Below are 9,214 nucleotides of genomic sequence, written 5' to 3' on the forward strand. Positions count from 1 at the left end.
TCCCTCTCAAATAAATAAATCTTTTTTTAAAAAATCTACCTTCAACTCACTGATGAGTAAGGTAGAGTTAAAAGGAAAAGGACTGTGGATGGCCTGATCTTTCCCTCTCCTTCCACGCCATCATTTTCAAGGCAGGTGCGTGGCTAAGACAGGGAGGTCACACAGTAGGAAAGACGGGACAGGGTTCCTTGGATGTTCATGGTTCTTAAACCACCTTTGCCTTGCTTTCTGCATTTGAAGCAAGTTCTGGTCAGAATGGAAAGCGTGGTCTCTCTGGGCTATCAGCATCCCTATCTATCAAGCATTAGCTCTAACATGCTTATCTGATCCTAGCTTTGACACTCACTGAACTGCCACACACCATGGGTCCATCAGAGCATCAGGAACGTTCTTTAGCAAACTGGTGGCAAACAATCACAGACATTTATTTCAGGTATCTCTTTTGTTCGCATGCGTGTTCCGTTGCCCCATGAAACCTCACCCAACACACACGACTTCAAAGAGAAAATTATTAAGAGTTTTGAAATGGTGAGCGCTGAGCATTCAACCAAATGTGGGACTCCTCTGAGCATGGGGCCCTGCCCACTGCGCAGGTCGTGGTTGGTTTGTACCCCTCCTGGGAGCTTCCCCGGTGTATAATCTGAAATCAGCCCCTGTACTCGGAGGGGGAACCTGAAGAAAGAGGCAGGCTACTCCAGGGAGGTGGGTAACAGTTTTAATAAGCAAAGGGAACTTATATACGAGGTTTTCCCAGGCAGCAGCAAGACAAAATGGATCCTCGCACCACCTGCCAAATCTTAGAAGTTTATAAAGAGGCCCTAACTGTTTCAGTCACATATACCATGCAGGTGTTCTCAATGCACATCACTCTCTCAAGACTATGACCTCGGAGCAGCCTCTGGGAAAAGCAAAGGCAAGCGGAACCCACATTCCAAGGGTGGGGGAGGGATGAGGAGCCTCCTCCGAGTACCCGGTCCAGCCAGCTCATGGGTCAATCAACCGTCATGTTTTCTCGATGACATTCCTCAACAGTCACTCACCCACGAAGCCAACCCTGCTCTGTTGATTCTTCTTAGAATGGGCAGCTTACGAATGCAGCGAGGAAGGAGACTGTGTTGGGAGGGAGGCAACAAGGAGGCTGGCTGGTCAAGGGCATTTCTTGACCAGCCAGCCTCCTTGAACTATGACTGGTTCTTTGGCACTATGGCATATGAACACTTACAGAAAACCGATGGCACCCAGGGCAAGAGCCTATCTGCACTGGTCTGTGCGAAAGGAGAAACTGCAAAACATTTAAAAATGTCCATTGGGGATTCGATTCAAAGATCAGCCACCATGAGCAATGAATCACCTCTCACCGCCCGGAGGAGGAGACAAGAAGACATCATCCTGAAAAATTGAAAGGGTGACATCACTAAGTACCGGTGAAGATGTGGGGAAACAGGGACTCACCCCCTACTGGGGGGGTGTAGAAATTGCTTCATTCACTCCCAGAGCAACTGACAATCCCCGGGGGCTGGAGGATGCTCACACCTCACACCCCAGAACTTGTGTTTCTAGACATATTCCAGAGAGAGCCTGTTGCATGGGGGGCCAGGAACAAGGTGCAAAGATGTTCATTGCAGCATGGTCTGTAATAGCAAAAAAAATTAGAAACAATATAAATGACCATACTTTTTAAAAACCAAAATGGAATATTAAGATAAAGGACTTATTTAAGGCAGTTAAAATGAACATTTATCAAGAACAAATCTCAACAGCATGTTGGGTTAAAAAAGGAATTTAAAAACTCTGCAGTGTGAAAATGTACATTTGAAAACACAAAAACAATACTCTTTATTGTTCACGTCTACTTACCAAGGCAGTGGAAGTATGAAAGCACGGACAGGGAGGACAGAGGCCAACTTCAGGGTAAGGGTTGCATCCGGAGAGAATAAGATCCAGGAGGGATGCAAAGGGATCTCTTAAAATAAGAACTGGAAACATGCAAAGCAACAATGTTAACACATTAATTCTGGGAAAGGGGGTGCACGGGTGTTTATTTTACTCCCTCTAGTTTTCTGTACGTTTGAGCCATTCCATAATTTTTAAAAATTGGAAGAAGGGGGCGCCTGGGTGGTGCAGTCAGTTAGGCGTCCCACTCTTGGTTTCAGCTCAGGTCATGATCTCAGGGTCATGGGATTGAGCCCCAGGAGAGGCTCCGAGCTCAGCGGGGAGTCTGCTTGAGATTCTCTCTCTCTCTCCCTCTGCCCCTCCTCCCACCCCCCCTCCCCGCACTAAATCGATAAATCTTAAAAAAAAGAGAAAAGCAATGTTGAAAAGTTTCCCTTTTTGTTTTTCTCTCCTCCCCGGACTCACCTTTTAAGCTGAGGCCTGGGGTGAGGTGGGGTGACAGGATTGGGGACCATGGGGTGGGGAATGAAAACTGGCGAGTGGCAGAGAGGCGAGACCCGCCACCTCCTTTGCGGATCCGCTTTGGCTCCGCCCCCGCCCAGCTGTATCCATGGCAACCAGGGTCAACGCTCCCGGGACCAGCAGCCAAGCCGGGCTCCCGGGCGACACCTGGTGGTCTTTCTGGTGGCGCGCTCCGCGAGAGGTCTCCAGGTGTGAGTCAGAGGGGCCGCCTTGAGGGTCGCTCTTGAAAAATAAAGACCAGCGTTGTCCTGTTGCACTGGGTCCCTTGTAGCTGCCCTTAGGGCAGTGTTAATTCATTTCAGAAACATCTTTCATTAAAGTTCGGCTGCAGCCATTGACCACCAAGTGTTTGGGAGGGTGTCTTGGGTGACCAGCACTGCTCTGGGCATTTACAGGTATGTGTCTTCATGGGGACCCCCAGAGCTCGCGGTTACAAATTACTTAAAGACCCCTAAAACGTGCCAGTGTGGACTTCTAGATAACATACATCCATTCTTTTCTATACTTTTTTTTTTTTAATTTGCTTTACTCTAAAAGTAACATGAATTTGTAGGAAGCTTGGAAAATCATCTCACCACCCACACAGAACCAGAACTAACATTTGGGCTTTATCTCTAGTATCGCTCTGCTCCATTCATTTTTGAGGGGTTGGTTTCTTACAAAATTGGAAATTCCCAGGCTCAGAGTGATTTTCCGCCAGGACAGGTAGACACGGGTTACAAGCCCAGCTCCTCGGCTTACCTGTCACCTCAGGCAAATGAATGGACTCCTCTCTGTCTCAGTCTTCTGACCTGTAAAATGGGAATATGTTAACTGTACTTCATAGAGTCATTGGGAAATCTTCAATGATATCCTACAGATAGAACATCTAGCACAGTGCTGAATGCATAGTAAGCAATAGATCCTCAGCCATAGTGAAAATGACAGCAGAGCATCGCACGGTATAATTACAATATTCTGCAACCCACTTTGCTCGCTTAAACATAGCATACACATTTTCCTTACTCAAAGGAAAAACTTAGTTTTTTTCCTTTCTACGTGGGGGAAAAACCCATTCTTCTCTACTATGTCTTTCACCTGTGAATCTCCTTTACTGCTCACAGAAAACACCACACTGCTGATGATTCTGGTCACCAGATGTGTGGAGGTTTTTCCCACACCGAGCAACTCTCTGTGACACCAGCTGGGTATCCTCCAATTTAACTCAATCCTGGCACCACCTACCTGGAGATGGTGTTAGATCCCCCAGGGTTAAGGGCCCAACCCTTAAGTTAAAGCCACAAGACACCCTCTCTCCCCACTTCGGATGCTGGTCTCAAGTCCAGATTGTCTGTCCCTTGTGTTTCTGACCAGCTGGCTACCGACTGGAGGTTCCAACGACCCCCTCCTTGGGTTTGATGAATTTGCTCAGAGTTCAGGGAAACACTTACTTATGTTTACCAGTTTATTAAAGGATATGGGTATTATTATATTATTAAAGGCTATTAAAGGCAAGGTCTGGAAGCTTCTGTCCCCGTGGAGTTAGGGTGTGTCACCCTCCCAGGGGCCTGGAAGATCCCAAAGCCCATACTATTGGGATTTTTATGGAGGTTTCCTTATGCAGGCGTGATCAATTATTTTTTTAAAGATTTATTTATTTTAGAGAAAGAGAGACAGAGACCAGGGGGAGGCGCAGAAGGAGAGGGAGAGGGAATCTCAAGCAGCAGACTCCGTGCTGAGGCAGAGCCCCATACGGGGCACAATCTCACAACCCTGACCCATCTCATGACCTGAGCCCAAATCAAGAGTAGGATGCTCAACCGACTGCACCACCCAGGTGCCCCAGGCATGATCAATTATTAACTCCATTTCCTGCCCCTCTCCTCTCTCTGGAGAGGTGGGGGGGGGGGAGGGCTGAAAATTTCAAGCTTGTAATAATGGCTTGGTTTTGTCTGGTGACCAGCCCCCATCCAGGACCCCACCCAGGGTCACCTTATTAGAGCAAAAGTGCTCCTGTGCTCTTATCACTTAGAAATTTACAAGGGGGTGGGCGCCTGGGTGGCTCAGTTGGTTAAGCGACTGCCTTCGGCTCAGGTCATGATCCTGGAGTCCCGGGATCGAGTCCCGCATCGGGCTCCCTGCTCAGCAGGGAGTCTGCTTCTCCCTCTGACCCTCACCCCTCTCATGCTCTCTCTCTCATTCTCTCTTTCAAATAAATAAATAAAAGCGGGCGCCTGGGTGGCTCAGTTGGTTAAGCAACTGCCTTCGGCTCAGGTCATGATCCTGGAGTCCCGGGATCGAGTCCCACATTGGGCTCCCTGCTCGGCAGGGAGTCTGCTTCTCCCTCTGACCCTCCTCCCTCTCATGCTGTCTCTCATTCTCTCTCAAATAAATAAATAAAATCTTTAAAAAAAAAATAAATAAATAAATAAAATAAAAAAAAAAAAAGAAATTTACAAGGGGGGCACCTGGGTGGCTCATTCAGTTAAGTGTCTGCCTTCAGCTCAGGTCATGATCCCGGGGTTCTGGGATTGAGCCCGCATCGGGCTCCCTGCTCAGCGGGAAGCCTACTCCTCCCTCTGCCTCTACCTCTCACTCAGCCCCTTGCCCTGCTTGTGCTCTCTTGCTGTCTCTCTCAAATAAATAAACAATAAAATCTTAAAAATAAAAAAATAGAAATTTACAAGAGGTTTAGGAGCCCTGTGTCAGGGACATGGTCAAAGACAAATAATGGACCAGAGATGCTCTCAGTGTTCTCAGGAAATTAGAAGCTCTGTGCCAGGAATCGGGGGGCAGAGACCAATATGTATTTTCTATTCTCTCATTATGTGTGTGTGTGTGGGGGGGTGTGTGTGTGTGTGTAACCTCAAGTATTATCTAAGAATAGGATCCTTAACAATCACATGATGTTTCAACATACAAACGTATCCAATAACTTACTTAACCAATTCTCCACCTTTGGATTCAAGGAGTTCCTGATTTTTTTCCTTTTATAAACAATGCCACACAGAAGATTCCTTATTAGTTGCTTCCTCCACGGATGACTGATTTGCTTGTGTGTTCAGGAAGGCCTTCCCCTCCCCCAGGATGAAATAAACATTTTCCTAAGTGTGTTTAGTTCCTTTATGGCCCCCGATTTTTAATTCAATTCTTTAATCCATCCAGAATGTATTTTGATACCACAAAGTGAGAGCTAAGAAGTCTCATTTTGTTTTCATTCACAGTAACCTCACCAACTGCCCCAGCACCGTCGATCAGGGCATCCAGTATCTCCTCGCTGACTCATTGGACCCCCTTTATTAGATTCCAAACTCATCTCCGTCCTGGCTCTCTGGTGGGCTCGTTGCTCTGGCTCCTTCTAGCTCCTTGAGCTATTGGCCACGGGCATCCTTTTGTTGAGTCCCAGGGAAGCTCAAGCATTCAGCACAAGCCAGCAGTTTCAGACAGGAGGAGCCAAGCCTCCAGCTCTTCTCCAGCCCGTGTTGACTGTCTTTGCTATCTCTTCCCCACCATGAACAATCCTGTTACTGTCAAGCCCAAAACTCACCTCCTGTGTGCTCAGCCGCTTCCCTCCATGGTCATATCTATACTTGGAAATCTCTCAGCACTTCTGTATTCAGCCTCTTCATGCACGGCAGATTGTGTTTTCCAAAGATGGCCTCACCAATGTATTTATCCATCCTACGTACTCTTGTTAAAAAAGTTGACTGACTTGCCTCCCCCTGAGAGGTGGCGTCTGTGCTCTCCCGTGAATCTGGACCTTCTAGCTGCCCCACTCAATGGAGCATAGCCAGAGCGATGCTATGTGATCTCTGGGATAAGGTCGTAAAAAGATACAGCTTCTTCCTGGCTTGCTCGTGTGCATTCTCTCTCTCTCTCTTTCTCTCTCTTTCTCAGTGCTTGCCTTTGGAATCCAGCCACCATTTTTTGAGAAAGCCCAGGCCCCATGAAGGTGTTCTAGCTAAGATTTCAGGTGCTCCAGCCACTGTTAACTGCCCCACATGTGAGTGAATGACGCGATTGCAGCCTCAGGCTTTCAGCCTTCCAGAATTCTAGCTGAGGACTCAGACATTAAGAAGCAAAGATAAGATAACGGGGTAAGGGGAGGACAGGAAATTACTGTTTACGGGTACAAAGTTTCTGTTTGGGATGGTGAAAAAGTTCCGGAACTGGAGAGCGGTGATGGCCGCACATCATTGTGAAGGTGTTCGATGCCACTGAACAGTATACTTAAAACGGTTAAAATGATAAACATTACTTTATGTGTATTTTACCACAATAAAAAAAATATTAAAGAAAAGAAAATCCAGAAAACAAAGACAAGCCATCCCTACTTTTCCCTCTTGAAATTCCTGAGCCACAGAAATCAACCCCAAATCTAAGTTTTGAGGTAATTTTGTTAACGCAGCAATAGCTAACTAATACACATGTGCTCTCCTGCCTTGCAGGAAACCCTGGGGGGAAAAACATGTACCTTTTCAGAAATAAATGATAAACTTTCAGGGGTGCCTGGGTGACTCAGTTGGTTAAGTATCTGACTCTTGATTTTGGTTCAGGTCATGATCTCAGGGTCGTGAGATCAAGCCGCATGTTGGGCTCCTTGCTCAGCGTGGTCGGCTTGGGATTCTCTCTCTCCCTCTCCCTCTACCCCTCCCCCTGCTTGCTCTCTCTCTCTCTTAAAAGAAATAAAATCTTTTTTTTTTTAATGGTAAGTTTTCAGGGCAGAGCCTCTCCCCACAGCCCTAAAATACTACTCAGAGCACAGTAGGTGCTCAGAAAATGTTTATAGACTTGCACTGAATGCTCTAAGCTACAGATGTGATCTTCGAGTCTTCAACAGTGCTTAAGGTTACAACCGCTATCAGAGACATGACAAAGCTCAGCCTATTGAACTCACACTCACTGGACACCCTTGTTACCAGGCACATCATATCCATTACGGTGAAGTCCCCGGGTTCTGGAGGCGGGCAAACGCAGGTTCAAATCATACCACTATAGTTTCCAGCAGTGTGGTCTGGGGCAAGTTACTTGATCTCACTGGGGCTCCGTTTCCTGAACCATAACACGGGTACGACAGAACAACTTCAGAGAGATGTATGAGGATTAAACACCATAAAGTCACAATAAATCACGAGCAAACATTAGGCATGCATTTAGTGCTCGAGAAATGTTGGCTCTGTCTCATCTACTCCTCCTGTCAGTTCGGCAACACATATGCAGACTTACCTGCATTTTACTGATGAGGAAAGAAGCTCTGGAAAGTGAGGCCACCCGCCTAGGAAGGCAGGAGTGGCGACGGGATGGAGCCCGGGTTGCTCAGGCTGCCACGGCCACCACAGAAGGGAATTTTCTCATAGTTCAGGGGGTTAGAAGTCAAAGTTCAAGGTGTCAGCCGCTCTGGGTCCTTCTAGGCCTCTGTCCTCGACTTGCAGCTGCTGTCTTCTTCCTGTGTCCTCACGTGGGCCTCCCTCTGTGCGTGTCTCATCCCCTCTTCTTCTTCTTCTTCTTTTTTTTAAAGATTTTATTTATTTACTTGAGAGAGGGAGAGAGAGCATAAGCAGGGGGAGCAGGCAGAGGGAGAAGCAGGCTCCCTGTTGAGCAGGGAGCCCGATGCGGGGCTCGATCCCAGGACCCTGGGATCATGACCGGAGCCGAAGGCAGATGCTTAACCGACTGAGCCACCCAGGCGCCCCTCTTATCCCCTCTTCTTATAAGGACATGAATCATAATGGATTGGGACCCGCACATACGACCTTCTCTAACTTAATCACCTCTGTAAAGACCCTATCTCCCCAAACAGCCTCATTCTGAGGTAGTAGGTTTGGGGATTCCCCCACATGAATTTGGGGGGCGGGGAGGACACCGTTCAGCCCACGGCAGCTCCCTTCCTGTTCTTCTGAAACAAGTGGAGGGGAAGGTCTGTGCTGGGACCTCGGCCCCTGCATCTCCTGGGTTGAGGGCTGCGTGACGGGACCGGGAGGAGACACCCCGTCAGTGAGGTCCGTTCAGGGAGAGCGGCCCGTTCCACGGCAGGCGAGGCTGCCGGACTTCACAGCCACCCTCACAGCCTTGGCAGGACTGGAAAGTGCCAAACCGCGTGGAGCGATGAATTGTTCAGACAGGCCCAGGCGCCAGGGCTCACCTCCACACAGAGACCCAGGAGAAGGGAAAAACTATCTGTTGGCTAAATGGAAAAGAACAAACCTTCCATGAACAACTCCCTGGGGGTTGAGGGCTGAGAAGAGGTGGGGAGGTGGCTAGTCAGTAAAAATTTCCATCTGTGGCGGTTGTCAAAATCCGCCGGGATATCCTGGTGGGAGGAGGCAGACAATCCGTAAACAGTAACAAGCAAGATGGTTTCAAATGAGGACAGTGGGCCGTGAAGAAGGTGAAACCGTGTGAAGTGATAAGGGGGGTGATGGGAGGTCCCCCTTTACAAAGGATGATGGGGACGGTCTCTTTGAGGAAGTGGCATTTGAGCAGAAGCCTGAAAGACAAGAAGGGTTGGGTTATGGAAAGATCTAGAGCCGGGTTTCTCCATCTCGGCACTGTGGGCATTTGGGGCGGGATAAATCTTTGCTGTAGGGGGCCGCCTTGTGCGGGGTGGGGGGGGTAATGAGCAGCCTCCTTGGCCTCTACTCACTAGATGCCGGTAGCATTTCCTCATGCACCAACCTCCCAAGCTGTGAAAACCAAAAACATCTCTAGACACCCCCGAGAGTCCCCTGGGAGGCAGAGTCACCCCGTGGAGAGCCGCTGATCCAGAAGAAGGGCGTTTCAGGGAGAAGGAATGATCAACATGAAGGTGCTGAGGTGGGGA

At 48.4% G+C, this 9,214-nt stretch overlaps 1 long non-coding RNA gene across 3 annotated transcripts; it reads right to left on the reverse strand.

Annotated features, from left to right (window-relative positions):
• Window positions 1–700: 700 nt before the first annotated feature.
• On the reverse strand, window positions 701–7,036 carry LOC118555455 (uncharacterized). 3 transcript variants are annotated; one of them, XR_013448675.1, is made up of 6 exons: window positions 5,942–7,036; window positions 3,157–3,206; window positions 2,359–2,637; window positions 1,858–1,976; window positions 1,534–1,631; window positions 701–1,389 (listed from the first exon to the last, which is right to left on the reverse strand). It is a non-coding gene; the product is annotated as an uncharacterized LOC118555455 (long non-coding RNA). The 3 variants fall into 3 exon arrangements; XR_004926993.2 differs by having other exon boundaries at window positions 701–1,110; window positions 1,223–1,631; window positions 5,942–6,468; XR_004926992.2 differs by having other exon boundaries at window positions 701–1,631; window positions 5,942–6,468.
• Between the last annotated feature and the right edge of the window lie 2,178 nt (window positions 7,037–9,214).

The sequence above is a fragment of the Halichoerus grypus genome, chromosome 6 (assembly GCF_964656455.1).
Source record: "Halichoerus grypus chromosome 6, mHalGry1.hap1.1, whole genome shotgun sequence".
In the NCBI taxonomy this organism is placed as follows: Eukaryota; Metazoa; Chordata; class Mammalia; order Carnivora; family Phocidae; genus Halichoerus; species Halichoerus grypus.